The 15744-nt window shown below is 35.6% G+C and overlaps 1 protein-coding gene across 3 annotated transcripts in view; it reads left to right on the top strand.

Annotated features, from left to right (window-relative positions):
- ABL1 (ABL proto-oncogene 1, non-receptor tyrosine kinase) overlaps positions 1–15744 on the top strand; it is a 184748-nt gene that overhangs the window by 149039 nt on the left and 19965 nt on the right. The window lies entirely within an intron of this gene.

Here is a 15744-nt window from a genome sequence, read left to right on the forward strand (position 1 = left end):
TAAGGATTGAATTATCCAGTTTTAATGTGTTGGCACACATGGGTAGAGGTAAGAATGGCTAAGATTCTTGGGTATAATAGGTTAAATCCTTTCAGTCAGTTAGTTAGCAAATATTTATTAAGCTTCTACTGTTCTAGTTATTGTGCTAAATGCTAGGAATTTAAAGAAAAGTAAAAAGGAAAAATCTGTCCCACTCTCAAGGAGTTGACAATCTTGTGGGAAAACAAGATGCAAACAAAAATGTACAAACAAGATGTAGACAGGATAATTTAGAGGTATTCTCTAAGGTAAGGTAGGCACTAATATTGAGGAGGACTGGGAAAAACTTGCAAGTGAGCTTTTAGCTGAAATTTAGAGGAAGCCATGGAAGCCAGGAAGCAGAAATAAGGAAGGAAAATGTTTTAGACATGGGACACATCCAGTGAAAACAATCAGAGTTGGATAGTATCATGTTTGAGGAGCAGGAAGGAGGTCAGTGTCACTGGATCACAGATTGCAGAGAACTCAGAGTAGTTAAGCTGTGACATGATGAGGGCCTACACCAGGATGTTTTTTGTGTCAGAGACTACCAGGATAGCAATGTTATCAGGATGGAGCCAGGCTCCAGTTAAATGGAATAAGATCAAAGGAGTAAGAAAGGAAAAACTTTAGGAATAGTTTATCTTTGGACCAGGTATTCCAGAGAGCTATGCTTTAAACTGGGAGTTTGAAATTGGGGGTGGGATTGAGAAAGAAGGGAATAAGGAGGTCAGTGGAGATTAGAGAATGGAGTTTGAACAATAGCAATCAGAAGTTCAGACATTCTGGGATTGGATAATTTTACAGGGCAAAAGTATGTTAATCATTGAGGAATGAGATTGGGTGTTTATCTTTATCCATAGAAGTTTGGCTTTGGATGGAGTTTTACCAGGTCTTAAGTTTGCAACTGTATGTTTGTCAGTCAATCTTAAGTAGTTTTTAGAAAGACATATTTACTAAGATGGTACAATAATAACTATTAGTACAAGGTATACCCCCCCCCCCAGAAGTCTGTGGCATATTCTCTCACAAGTGTATATAGAGTCTAGGGGAAAGGGAGCAAGCACACTTACAGCAGAGAGGTTACAACTCTTATTTGTGGGGTGATTGAGAATTTCCCCATTACTCATGGGGAATCTTCATTGTACTCTTGACTACAAGTTCTGCCACTGCTATCAATTGGTACTAGAGCTTTTCAAGTTTTGAAAAGTTCTTTAGAAGTTATGAATTTCAGTTAAATGCAGGTATTAGGTAACTGGTTTTTATGTTTGAGATTTCAAAGAAGGAAAAACTTTTCAGAGTTAGGATCTTTTAAGAGTTATTCCAAGTGGCTTGTGTTACCTTCTTTGAAAGTGAGCTGCATAAAATATCTCCAAATATTGTCTCTCTCCCTTAGAGACATGGCAAGATTATATTAAAGCCATATGATACAAGAGACTTTGTGATTGATCCTCACACTCTATTACTGGCCATGATTTCAGCTTATTAGAAAAATGCTCTGCATTTGTGATTTCCAGAGAGTAATGAATGCTTTCTTTTGAAGTTCTTTAACACAGTCAGGCCCCCAAGGAAAGGTTTTTAATTTTCAATTTAACCCCTTAAAAGTGTGGAACTTTGAAGTCCTTTCCACTTCTAAATCTTGTGATTATATGGCTTTTGGGACTAGAGTGTCCCCTAGTGTCCGCCAGCATTATTTTCTGATTCCTTTAGCTGAACTGTGATTATGTTGAATTGTCAAGAAAATGGAGATTCAGTTCTTATTGTAGAAAACTACAAGTGGAAAAAAGAAGAAACATCTCACACTCACTCATGAAAGAGAAAGAAATTAAAATAGAATTTAGAGTCATTGAAAATCAGAATTAAAAGAACCACATATATAATCTAAACCTTTTTGTATGAGGAAATTGAGACTTTGTGGGCAAGAAAACTTGGAAATAGAATGTAGGTTCTTGACTGGAACTACCACACTCTGTACCTCCCAGGGTTGTTAATCCTTTTCAAAAGAATTTTTGACCCATTCTCTATAATTAGCAATATCAAATATTTTTCTTTCTAGAGATTATGCTAATGTAACTGGAATTTTCCTTTAATAGTATCACTAGAAAGCTGGGAAACATCCCTAATTGATTAAAATGAGTAGTAGATCTATCAGAAAGAAATCATTGAGTTCAACCTCTTCAGTTTATAATGAGAAAACTAAGGCCCAGAAAGATTAAATAACTTGCCCAAGTTGATAGCAGCAGTGATTTTAACCCAGGCTCTCTGACTTCCAATCTCATGCTCTTGAGAGAAGCTTCCATTTTATTAAGACTTAGACTATCACAGACTAAACAACAGAGTACAGATTATCAAGGGAGACTACGTCTTAGAATAGAAGTAGAAGCCCTTAGATGCTGCCCCTCTTTCTGAAAATGGACACAATAATGTGTCACCTACTCAGTGAAGTTATCTTTTATGTTAGCAGCAGGAAATGTCAATAGGGAATTTCCCAACTAACTTCAGCTGACAAATCCAAAGTAGGAGATAATTCTATTCTGCTATTCCTTTTTACTTTTCATGGACCTCAGTTTATTAAATTAAATTGAAGACTGCCAGAGGTATTAACAAGAATTAACAAGAATAATGGGAGGACTGGAGACCATACCATATGAGAATCATCTCAAGGAACTGAGGAAAACTAGAGTAGAAAAGATTGGAGAGTATGATTCCTTGAAATAAGATTGTTATTGTTGTTTGTCCTTTTTTGCAGAGGACCAATGACATCAAAAAGGTGTTGTCTTGACTTAGAAGTGAACTGGATTCAAATGAGACAAAACCATATAAAATTAGAAGCCTCACTCTCCTCCAGAGTCATTGGAATCTAGTCATGAGACATAAATCAGGGTCACTGGCAAAATCCCTGGGTGCAATGAAATAGAAGGGATGGGGTGTGGAGGCAGTTAGAATTCTTTGTCCCTGTCCCTGACAGGGGATTTGGAGTGTGTCTATCCTGAAAAAAATGGTTTTCAGGAGAGAGATAATGTTAGACAATGATGTGCTAAGGTAGAGTAGTAGATTATGATGGAAAGAATCATGTTGGGATGAAGAGATGAAAAGATATATGACTTTTCTGGAGGGGAATGATCTGGGTAACAAGGATTGATTCTTATGTAAAAGGTATCTTAAGATGGAGATTCTTTGGGCATCAGTTTAAGAATGGTGTCCCCTTAGGGCAGGGTTGACTTAATGCGAATTTTTACCCACTGTGTTTACCCACTGTACTTATATATCCTTCCAAATGACCCTCTGAAAAACTAGTCTTTGAATTTGGGTGGTCTGTCTTAAATCCCAAATCGTGGTCGTAAACTTTGGATATCTTAAATGTAGAAGGTAGCTGGAAAATCTCATAGAAAGAGGTGTTCGGTATTGTACAGGGTGGGGGCAGCTGTTGAGGCAGTGGAGTAGGGTAGTTATTATGTAGGAGTAGGTCTTGGAAAACCCATTGGCCCACAAATCCCATTATGAGAAATGGGGACATCTAATGTATATATTCCTATGTGTAATGATATATACTCCTGTATATAGTTGAAGAAAACTGGAGATGAGGTGTGGTGGGAGGCTAAGAGCTTTAAAAGGGCCAGGAATTGGGGTAAAAGGGAAAGGGAACAAGCATTTATTTAGCATTTAATATGTGCCAGGCCTTGTGCTAAGTGCTTTACAGAATATCTCATTTGATCTTCACAACTCCATAATGTAGGAGTCACTATGATCTCTATTTTAGTTGGAGAACTAGAAGCAGTCAAATTGACTTACTTAGGATCACACATCTAATAAGTAGATAAGGCAGGATTTGAATCTGGATCTTCTTGGATCCAGGCCTACTGCTTTCTCCACTGAGCCACCTGGCTGCTTGTAATGGCCAGGTACTAAATTTACTGTAGATAAGAAAGAGTGAGTTAGAAGTCCTTAGACAATAGTGACAAGGATTTTGTAGGAAAGATGGAAGTATGAAACAGCTTAACATAGTGCTATCGATAGATTATGGATAAATGAATGAATGATCATTTATTAAATTTCTTGTATTTCAGGTTCTCTGCTAGAAGCAACAGGGATAAAAATACAAACAAGGAAGACAATCTCTGCTCTCTAGAACCTTACATTCTAATAGAGAAAGACAGTATGTACAGGACAGTGGTGGCTGTGGAGTAGGATTTGGGACAGGGAAGTCCTGAAGAATTGTAACTGTAGCAACAGAGAATTAATTGACATATCCTTACCAGGAATTGTAGTATTAATTTTATTACCATTAACAGTTAGAATTAGAAGGAAGGGGAGGATAGAAGGAGAGGAGCTCTGTGTTTTGCAGCGTAGCATGGAGATGGCCAGAAAGTATCATTAAGAATCTGATCCCAGGTAGGATAAGGTAAAATGCTGACTCATCAGAGCTCAGAGTCCTAGGGGTGGGACCTTCAGTCTCAATTGAGTATGGATTACTGGACACAGATTCTAGAAGGCTTCAACCCTCAGACATTGGTTGTATGAACACAGATAAAACATTTAGCCTCTCTGAGGCCTTCAGACTACTCATCTGTAAAAGGAGGATAATAATTGCATCATCTTCACCAGAATTATAAAGATCAAATAGAAAGCACTCTGAAAAGCTTAAATTGCTATATAAATGTTAGTTATCTTTGTGTCATTGCTGAGTGATGCTATCAGGGGAGGTCTGAAAGTGGTAAAGACTATACTAACTTCTCCTTTTTAATCTCTTTTGAGGGTATAAGAGAAGAACAGTCTTCCTTGGTGAGGGTGCCAAAAATGTGGTTACTTCGGGGGAAAAAAAGTTGAGTTTCAGTGAAGAGCAGAGAGTGGTTGGAATGTGAGAAGAGAGCTATGATAAATGGGAATTTAACAGTAGAAGACACATTGTGGAAAAAGAGACCAGAGACAATAGGGATGGAGAGTGCAAAGGCTGAACTAGGTAGGACTGAAAGAGTGGGGAGAGGTAAGAGGAAAAGAGATTGTTCACTTTGGTAAAAGGCAGTTCTAAAAATAACAGGAATTAGAGAAATAAGAGTTAGGAATTTATTAGCCATATCATATAGGATGTAATTCCAAAGGTGGAGAAGCTAACTCCTTCAGGATTCTGATTAGAATGATATGTAAACATTTCTACTGACTGGAAACCCCTTCAGTTACAATGAGTATAAGAGTGGCAAAGAAAGGAAACAGGCATTTATTGTTTATAAAGTACCAGGCACCATAAACATTTTTACAGATATTATCTTTTTTGTTCCTCATAATCCTGGGAGATAGGTATTATTATTACCTCCATTTTGCAGTTGAGGGAGTTAAAAGCAAATAGAATTTATTTTTTAAGTGACTTGCCAGCAATCACACAGCTAGTAAGGTTTGAATTTACATCTTCCTGACTCCAGGCCCAGAAAACTCTTTTCCACTCTACCACCTAACTATCTCAGGAATAGATTGTCAGGAAATATAGCAAGTTATAAAGCTCAATAAAGCTTTATTGAGTGCTTAATCTATACAATATTCTATTCCATTCTGAGTACACTGAAGCAGACAGTTTCTGTTCTCAGAGTTTACTACAAGGGAAGAAGGGGGAAGTAATACATGCCATGTTCACTATGATGATCTTAACTATTCTTCCTGGAATGCTTTTCCCAGACCAGACATCATGATGGAGGAGAACCCCACTAAAGATTGTCTATCTAGAGCCAGGAAAGGGAATGAGATTGTCTGGTCAGATGACTAGTGTTCTGTTTGGGGAAAGGAGGCAAAGATAGTGGTGGAACTTGGCTAGTAATCAAGTTAGATTGAAAATGCAGGTGTGTTGGGGGGTCTATTCTGAAATATGGCTGGAAAGGTAGGTTAGAACCAGATTGTGGTAGAGCTTGAATGCCAGATTAAGGAGTTTATATTTTATCTTAGAAAGAGAAGGGTTAGACTTGTGCATAAGGAAGATAATTTAGGCACTTGTATAAAAAATAAATTCAAGAAAGGGAGATATTGGAGGCAGAAAAACCAATTAAGAATCTGTTACATTGACAAAGTACAATATTCTTACGCTAAAAATCTCACCAAATATAGATATAGAGGAACCTTTTTTTTTTTTTTTTAAATATCATAAAGAACATCTATCAAACCAAAACCAAGTAATATATGCAATGGAGCTACTCTAGAGACTTTCCCAATAAATATGGGAATAAAGCAAGGGATAATTATATATTTGATATAGTTCTGGAAATGCAAATAATAGCAATAAAAGAAAGAAATCATATTCTATCTCTCCCTTGCCCTTAGTGTACCCCTCTTTTTCTCACCTTAATTTTAGTTTTTAGAATATTCCATCATAGTCAACTCACACCTTTGCCTGCCTTCTATGTATTACTACTAATTTCCCTAATATGATAAAGTTCTTAGGAGTTTCAATTTGAGTATCATTCTTCATCACTTGAGTATTATATAGGAATATATTTCTCTTTCCTGTTTACCTTTTTTATGCTTCCCTTGAATCTTACATTTGAAAGTCATATTTTCTGTTCATCTCATCTTTATCAAGAAAAGTGCTCTTTCATTAAATATCCATTTTGCCCCCTAAAGGATCATGCTCAGTTTTGCTAGGTAGGTGATTCTTAGTTGTAATCCTAGGTCCTTTGCCTTCAAAATATCATATTTCAAGCCCTGTGATAGTTTAACGTAGAAACTGTTAAATCTTGTGCTATCCTGACTATGGTGCCACAATATTTGAATTGGTTTTTTTGTTTATTTGTTTGTTGTTGTTTTTTTGGATACTTCCAATATTTTCCCCTTGACTTGGAATTTGGCTATACTATTCATGGGAGTTTTCATTTAGGATTTTTTTCAAGAGGTGATTGGTAGTAGCTTCTTTCAATTTCTATTTCATCTCTGCTTCTAGGATATCTGAGCAGGTTTTTAAAATTTCTTTTCTTTTTTTCCTTCCTTCCTTCCTTCCTTCCTTCCTTCCTTCCTTCCTTCCTTCCTTCCTTCCTTCCTTCCTTCCTTCCTTCCTTCCTTCCTTCCTTCCTTCCTTCCTTCCTTCCTTCCTTCCTTCCTTCCTTCCTTCCTTCCTTCCTTCCTTCCTTCCTCCCTCCCTCCCTCCCTCCCTCCCTCCCTCCCTCCCTTCCTTCCTTTCTTCCTTTCTTCCTTCCTTTCTCCCTCCCTCCCTCCTTCCTTCTTTCCTTCCTCCCTTCCTTCCTTCCTCCTTTCCTCCCTCCCTCCTTCCTTCCTCCCTTCCTTCCTTCCTTCCTTCCTTCCTTCCTTCCTTCCTTCCTTCCTTCCTTCCTTCCTCCCTCCGTCCCTCCTTCCTTCCTTCCTTCCTTCCTTCCTTCCTTCCTTCCTTCCTTCCTTCCTTCCTCCCTTCCTCCCTTCCTTCCTTCCTCCCTTCCTTCCTTCCTTTCTCCCTCCCTCCCTCCTTCCTTCTTTCCTTCCTCCCTTCCTTCCTTCCTCCTTTCCTCCCTCCCTCCTTCCTTCCTCCCTTCCTTCCTTCCTTCCTTCCTTCCTTCCTCCCTCCCTCCCTCCCTCCATCCTTCCTTCCTCCCTTCCTTCCTTCCTTCCTTCCTCCCTTCCTTCCTTTCTTCCTTCCTTCCTTCCTCCCTCCGTCCCTCCGTCCCTCCTTCCTTCCTTCCTTCCTTCCTTCCTCCCTTCCTTCCTTCCTTTCTCCCTCCCTCCCTCCTTCCTTCTTTCCTTCCTCCCTTCCTTCCTTCCTTCTTCCCTCCCTCCCTCCCTCCCTTCTTCCCTCCCTCCCTCCCTTCCTTCCTCCCTCCCTCCCTCCCTCCCTCCCTCCCTCCCTCCCTCCCTTCCTTCCTTCCTTCCTTCCTTCCTTCCTTCCTTCCTTCCTTCCTTCCTTCCTTCCTTCCTTCCTTCCTTCCTTCCTTCCTCTTCTCTCTCCCTCCCTTCCTCCCTCTTCTCCCTCTCCCTTTCCTTTTCCCTTTCCCTCTCCCTCTCCAGTAGTACTGCTGGATCAAAGGGTATGCACAGTTTGATAACTTTTGGGGCATAGTTCCAAATTGCTCTCCAGAATGTCCGGATTCTTTCACAACTCCACCAACAATGCATCAGTGTCCCAGTTTTCCCACATCCCCTCCAACATTCATCATTATTTGTTCCTGTTATCTTAGCCAATCTGACAGGTGTGTAGTGGATCTCAGAGTTGTCTTAATTTGCATTTCTGTGATCAGTAGTGATTTGGAACTCTCTTTCATATGAGTGGATATAGTTTCAATTTCATCATCTGAAAATTGTCTGTTCATATCCTTTGACCATTTATCAATTGGAGAATGATTTGATTTCTTATAAATTAGGATCAGTTCTCTATATATTTTGGAAATGAGGCCTTTATCAGAACCTTTAACTGTAAAAATATTTTCCCAATTTGTTACTTCCCTTCTAAAATTGTTTGCATTAGTCTTGTTTGTACAGAAACTTTTTAGTTTCATGTAATCAAAATCTTCTATTTTGTGATCAATAATGATCTCTAGTTCTCCTCTGGTCATAAATTCCTTCCTCCTCCACAAGTCTGAGAGGTAGACTATCCTCTGTTCCTCTAATCTATTTATGATCTCATTCTTTATGCCTAAATCATGGACCCATTTTGATCTTATCTTGGTATATGGCGTTAAATGTGGATCCATATCTAATTTCTGCTATACTAATTTCCAGTTTTCCCATCAGTTTTTTTCAAATAATGAATTTTTATCCCAAATGTTGGTATCTTTGGGTTTATTAAACACTAGATTGCTATAGTTGTACCCTTTTTTGTCCTTTGTACCTAATCTGTTCCACTGATCGACTGGTTTATTTCTTAGCCAATACCAAATGGTTTTGGTGACTGCTGCTATATAATATAGTTTTAGATCAGGTACACCTAGACCACCTTCATCTGACTTTTTTTTTCATTAATTCCCTTGAAATTCTCGACCTTTTATTCTTCCATATGAATTTTGTTGTTATTTTTTCAAGGTCACTAAAACAGTTTCTTGGGAGTCTGATTGGTATAGCACTAAATAAATAGATTAGTTTGGGGAGTATTGTCATCTTTATTATATTTGCTTGGCCGATCCACGAGCACTGAATGTCTTTCCAATTATTTAAATCTAACTTTATTTTTGTGGCAAGTATTTTGTAATTTTGCTCATATAATTCCTGACTTTTCTTTGGTAGACGGATTCCCAAATATTTTATGCTCTTGACATTTGTTTGGAATGGAATTTCTCTTTGTATCTCTTGCTGTTGCATTTTGTTGGTGATGTATAAAAATGCTGAGGATTTATGTGGATTTATTTTGTACCCAGAAACTTTGCTAAAGTTGTGAATTATTTCTTTCTTTCTTTTTTTTTTAATTGTGCTAAATTTATTATATATATATATTTTAAAAACAAGTTGTACATATTGGAGATTCATGGTTTCATGTACAAATCTCTTTTTCTTTTTTTCTTTTTTATTTTATTTTATTTTATTCATTTTTCCAAATTATCCCCTCCCTCCCTCCCTCCACTCCCTCCCCTGATGACAGGTAATCCCATACATTTTACATGTGTTACAATATAACCTAGATACAGTATATGTGTGTAAATACCATTTTCTTGTTGCACATTAATTATTAGCTTCCAAAGGTATAAGTAACCTGGGTAGATAGACAGTAGTGCTAACAATTTACATTCACTTCCCAGTGTTCTTTCTCTGGGTGTAGTTATTTCTGTCCATCATTGATCAACCAGAAGTGAGTTGGATCTTCTTTATGTTGAAGATTTCCACTTCCATCAGAATACATCCTCATACAGTATTCTTGTTGAAGTGTATAGTGATCTTCTGGTTCTGCTCATTTCACTCAGCAACAGTTGATATAAGTCTCTCCAAGCCTCTCTGTATTCTTCCTGCTGGTCATTTCTTACAGAGCAATAATATTCCATAACCTTCATATACCATAATTTACCCAACCATTCTCCAATTGATGGACATCCATTCGTGAATTATTTCTAATAACTTTTTATTAGAATCTCTGGGGTTTTCTAAGTATACCATCATATTATCTGCAGAGTGACAGTTTGATTTCCTCATTACCTACTCTTATTCCTTTAATCTCTTTCTCAACTCTTATTGCCGAGGCTAGCATTTCTAATACAATATTGAATAGTAATGGTGATAGTGGACAACTTTGTTTCACTCCTGATCTTACTGGGAAAGATTTCAGTTTATCTCCATTACGTATTATGTTTACTGACGGTCTTAAATATATGCTCCTGACTATTCTAAGGAATAGTCCATTTATTCCTATACTCTCATTTAGTAGGAATGGATGTTGGATTTTATCAAATGCTTTTTCTGCATCTATTGAGATGATCATATGGTTTTTATTAATTTAATTATTAATATGGTCAATTATACTAATGGTTTTCCTAATATTAAACCAGCCCTGCATTCCTGGTATAAATTCTACTTGATCATACTGTATTATCCTGGGGATGATTTTCTGAAGTCTTTTTGCTAATATCTTATTTAAGATTTTAGCATCAATATTCATTAAGGAAATTGGTCTATAGTTTTTTTCTTAGTTTTCTATCTACCTGATTCTTTTTTAAATGATTTTCTAGCATCACTCTCCATTTCTTTTCTCATTTTTTCCTTTACCTCTCTTATTTGATTTTTAAGATCCTTTTTGAGTTCTTTCAGGAATTGTTTTTGGGCCTAAGATGAATTCACGCTTTGTTTTTGTTTTTGTTTTTTTTTAACTTTGAGTCTTTAGGTGTAGCAGTTTTGACTTGACTTTTGACTTTGTTTCTTGTTCTGACTATGTATTGTGATCTTCCCAATCATCATTGTATTTTTCTATGGTCAGGTTTCTTTTTTTGATGTTTGCTCATCTTTCCTTTTCCTTTTCCTTTTCCTTTTCCTTTTCCTTTTCCTTTTCCTTTCCTTTTCCTTTCCTTTCCTTTCCTTTTTCATGTTTTAATAGTATTTTATTTTTCCAAATACATGCAAGATGATTTTTATCATTCACTTTTGCAAAACTTTGTGTTTTCTCTCTCTCCCTCTCCAAGAAAACAAGCCATCTGATATAGGTTAAAAATGTACAATTCTTCTAAGCATATTTCCGTATCTGTCATGCTGGAGACGAAAAATCAGATCAAAAGGGAAAAAAAGGAGAAAGGAAAAAAAAAAAAACACAAGCAAACAACAACAAAAACGGTGAAAATACTATGTTTTGATCTATGTTCAGTCTCCATGGTTTTCTTTTGTGTGTGGATAGCACCTTAACATCAGTCCATTGGAATTGCCTTGAATTACGAGAAGAGCCAAGTCCATCACAGTTGGTTATCACATAATCTTCTTGTTACTGTGTTCTTTTGGTTCTACTCACTTCATTTAGTATTAGTTCTTGTAAATCTTTCTAGACTTTTTTGAAATCAATCTGCTCATTGTTTCCTACAGAACAATAATATTCCATTACATTTATATAACATAACTTCTTCAGCTATGTCCCAATTGATTGGCATTCACTAATTTTCCAGTTCCTTGCCATTACAAAAAAAGGCTATTACAAACATTTTTGTACACATAATTTTTTTCCCTCTTTTATAATCTCTTTGAGATACAGACCCAGTCAACAGAAAAACAGTACTGTTTTTCTACAAAAAACAATAGACTGTTTTCCAGTCTATTTCTTGATTTTAACTTCATGTTAAAATTATTATTTGTTCTTGGGGTAGAGAGTGCACTGTCCCAAGTTTTAGGTTTTTTCATGCTGCTGTTTTCAGAGCTAATTCAGTGAGTGTATAAGTTTTTAGTTCTTTGAAAGTGGTATGTTCTAAAAACATAAGTGATCATTGCTCTCCTGGACTGTGGTCTGGTCTGTGAGTGATCACAAGCACTCTTTTTGCCCTAGAACCATGTCCAAGGTCCCCACTCCTGTTACAAGTGCTCTTCCTTATCTTGGGACTCTGATCCTAGACCCAATGCCAGAAAAATATCCCCTAAAATATCCTTTTGACTAGTTTTATGTAACCCTTTTACTGTCTGTGAGTTGAGAGTTCTGGACATTGTTGTTGTTGTTGTTGTTGCTGTTGCTGCTGTTGGTTCAATCTCTTTTCCTCCCCAACTCTCAACTAAACCACTGTTGTTTTGCCAGGGGTTGAGCCTATATTAGACAATGCTCCACTTTTACCCCAATGACACTTTTCTTTCTAACCTGCTAAATTTTGTTGGACTGGAAAATGTCTTCACTTCATCTTTTTGTTAGTTCTACTGGTCCAGAATTCACTTTGAGATATTATTTTAAAGTTTTTTGAAGGGAATTTGGGAGAATTCTGAGGAATCCCTGCCTTAACATCGCTAAGAGATGTATTCTTATCCAAATAAGAAATAGCTGCAATTATAAAAGATAAATAGACTTTGGTTATATGAAATATAATAATATATAATAAATTAACTTTAGTTAGATGAAATTTAAAAACTTCTGTTTAGACAAAATGTACTTTTTATAAGAAGGGAAGTGGTCAAAAGGGCGAAAGTCTTTGTATCAAATTTATTTGATAAGCTCTCTCTTATTTATAATAGTTAATTATAAATACACACAAGATTCAAACATAATTTCAAAGTCTTTTAATGTTAAAAAATTTTGTTTTTATTTTTTATTTTCATTTTCAAGTTCTTTTTATTCTTTTTTACCCTTCTTCCCTACCCACTAGAAGGCAAGAAATGTAATGCTCATTATATATATAGTCATGCGAAATATATTTTCACTCACAATCATTTTATAAAGCAGTTTGGAATTATACAAATAAAGTGACAAAAATGTCTACACCCTTTGAACTATTAACTGGTTTCAGAGATTCTGTTACTGCCTTTTACCCCAAAGAACCCATCGATAAGAAGAAAGTCTTCACATGCTTCATCTCATTCAAATACCTTTTTCAGTGATAAAACTTAGTGATTAAGTTCTTAGGTTGGCTTATGAAAGTCTAGTTAGCATATAATATAATTAAATTGAACTGTACATTTATAGTGAATAATGGTGCAAAATATTATTGTTGCAGGATTAGTAATTGAACAAAGGAGAAAAAACAATGAGATTGAGTAAATAATTTTAAAATGTATCTTGAGTGGAAAGGTAGGCTTAGAGGAGGAATTAAGGAGTCATAAGAATAATAAAAGTTATTTCCAAGGGCTGCTAGACTGTCTTAAAATCAGGAAGACCGAATTCAAATCTGGCCTCAGACACTTCCTAGCTGTGTGACTCTAGCAAGTTACTTCCCTAGTTCTGGTCTCACATATTACTTTCAAATGAGTGTCTTTCCTTTTTATTAAAAAAAAAAAAGTTGATACTTTTCATTTTTATATCACATTTATTTCTGGATATATCCCTGTTGTATTTTGTGAGATTTTGAGACAAAAAAACTGAATTCAGCAATATTAGCACATAGCTGATAATATATGCAGAATTCCACATCTATTTTTTTAAGCATCTCTGCATTATTACTACCTTTGTGTTCTTGAGCAAGTTATTTATCTCTTCTGAGCCTCAGTATCCTCATCTGTAAAATGAGGTGATTGCATTATGTGATCTTTAAGGTTCCTTAGTTCACAAATAAAATGAAAAGGAGGAGAAAGGGAAAATGTTAAAGAAGTACTCTTTAGTGAGAAAGAGATTGCCTGAATTATGATAATTTGAACAGTTAAAAAAGGAAGAAGGTTGGGGGTAGAAGTGAAAACATGACAGATTTTTTCTTCTTTTCTTTTCCAAAAAAAACAATAGAGGTTTGGGGTTAGACAATTCTACACATTGAACATCAGGTGGCACCATCAGGCTAGGACATCTTGGTTCCAGGCAAAGAGAGAAAGGGTTTGGATATGGCACATTCTGAACATTGTGTTTTTATATCTTTTTGAAGACTCAAATTTTCATTCAAATGAACAAGCTAAAGCAAATAATTCTTATGTGTTCATAGGATCATAGATTTAAAATTGGAAGGAATATTAGCAGTTACTAAGCTCCTCACTTTATAGAAGAAACTGGGATCCAGAGAAGTTGTGACTTCTCAGAATCACACAGGTTGGAAGTAATAAAGTAATAATTTGCACCAGGATTTTCTGATTCCAAATCCTTTGTTTTTTCCACAGCATCACAATATCTTATCATTAACAGATTCTTTTCTGTCCCTTAGTTTGATATCATTCTTTAAAACCAGTTCATCTATGTAATGAATTGTGGCCCTTAGTAGAAATTATCCTGTTTACAGACTATTCAAATTGGAGGTAATATGGTAGGAGTATCAGTAAGAATTATTCAGAAGCAGCTAAAATACCACATCACTTTGAAATAGATCTGTTATTGTGTCACATGTGATAAAGTAAGAAAAGAACCTTTTAAAAGGTACTTGTGAAGCACTTAATAGTTGGTCAGTAATCATTTATTAATCATCTAATATGTATCAGGCATTGTTCAGTTTTTCCCAGGGATTCTAAGAGAGGCAAAAAACAGTCCTGCTTTAAGGAGTTTAAAATCTAAAGAGAGAAATAACATGTAAACATTAGATACAAGCAAGGTATACACAGGATAAATTAGAAATAATTATTAGAGGGAAGGTATTAACATTAAGGGAACTCTCATAGAAAGTGAGATTTTTATAAATCCAGAGATCCAAACTTTGGGAGTAAGAACTCAACATTTGACAAAATTGCTGAGAAAATAAGAAAGCACTTTGGCAGAAACTAGGCATAGACCAATTTCTTATACAATATACAGATATGATCAAAATAAATAAATGATTTAGAGATAAAGGATAATATAAAAAGGAAATTAAGGAAGTGAAAAAAAGTACCTATCAAATCTGTGGATAAGGGAAAACAAGAGATAGAAAACATCTTGGGATATAAAATAGATAATTTTGATTGCATGAATTTAAAATGATTTTGTGTAAATAAAAAACTAATGCAGATAAAATTAGAAGAAAAACAAAGCTGGAGGAAATTTTTTCAGCAAATTTCCTTGATGATGGCCTTAATTCTCAAATATTTAGGGGACTGAGCAAAATTTATTTATTTAAAACAAACAAACAAACAAATGCAAAAATCATTCCCTAATAGATTAAATGGTCAAAGGGTATGAACAGGAAGTTTTCAGGAAAAGAAATCAGTCCTATCAATAGCTACATAAAAAAATTAATCTAAGTCACTACTGATTCGAGAAATGTATATTAAAACAATTCTGAGAGATTAGCTCACACCTATCATATTGGTTAACATGACTGAAAAGGAAAAGGGCAAAACTGGAGGAATGTGGAAAGATTGGTGGAGTTGTCCAACTATTTTAGAGAACAATTTAGAACTGTGCCTCAAAGGCCATATATATCTTTTGATTAGCGATACCACTAGTAAGTCTGTATTCCTTTTTTTTTTTTTTTTTTTTTTTTGTTCCCGAGCCAGATTTTTTTTTTTAATTTAAGAGAACATATATTGAACATAGGGGATTTATTTTAAAACTTATTTTAAGTTTTAAATAATCCTTACAGCTTTCTCTCCGAAGTTCTTTTGGGACTTGGGGGGGGGGGAGTTCTTTCTTTTTCTTTTTCTTTTTTTTTTTTTTTAATTAAAGCTGTTTATTTTCAAAATGTGCAATTTTTCCCTTCCTTTTCCCCTCCTCCCCTAGATGGCAAGTAATCTAACATGTTAAAACATGTGCAATTCTTCTATACATATTTCCTCAAT

Source organism: Sminthopsis crassicaudata, chromosome 2 (assembly GCF_048593235.1).
Source record: "Sminthopsis crassicaudata isolate SCR6 chromosome 2, ASM4859323v1, whole genome shotgun sequence".
In the NCBI taxonomy this organism is placed as follows: Eukaryota; Metazoa; Chordata; class Mammalia; order Dasyuromorphia; family Dasyuridae; genus Sminthopsis; species Sminthopsis crassicaudata.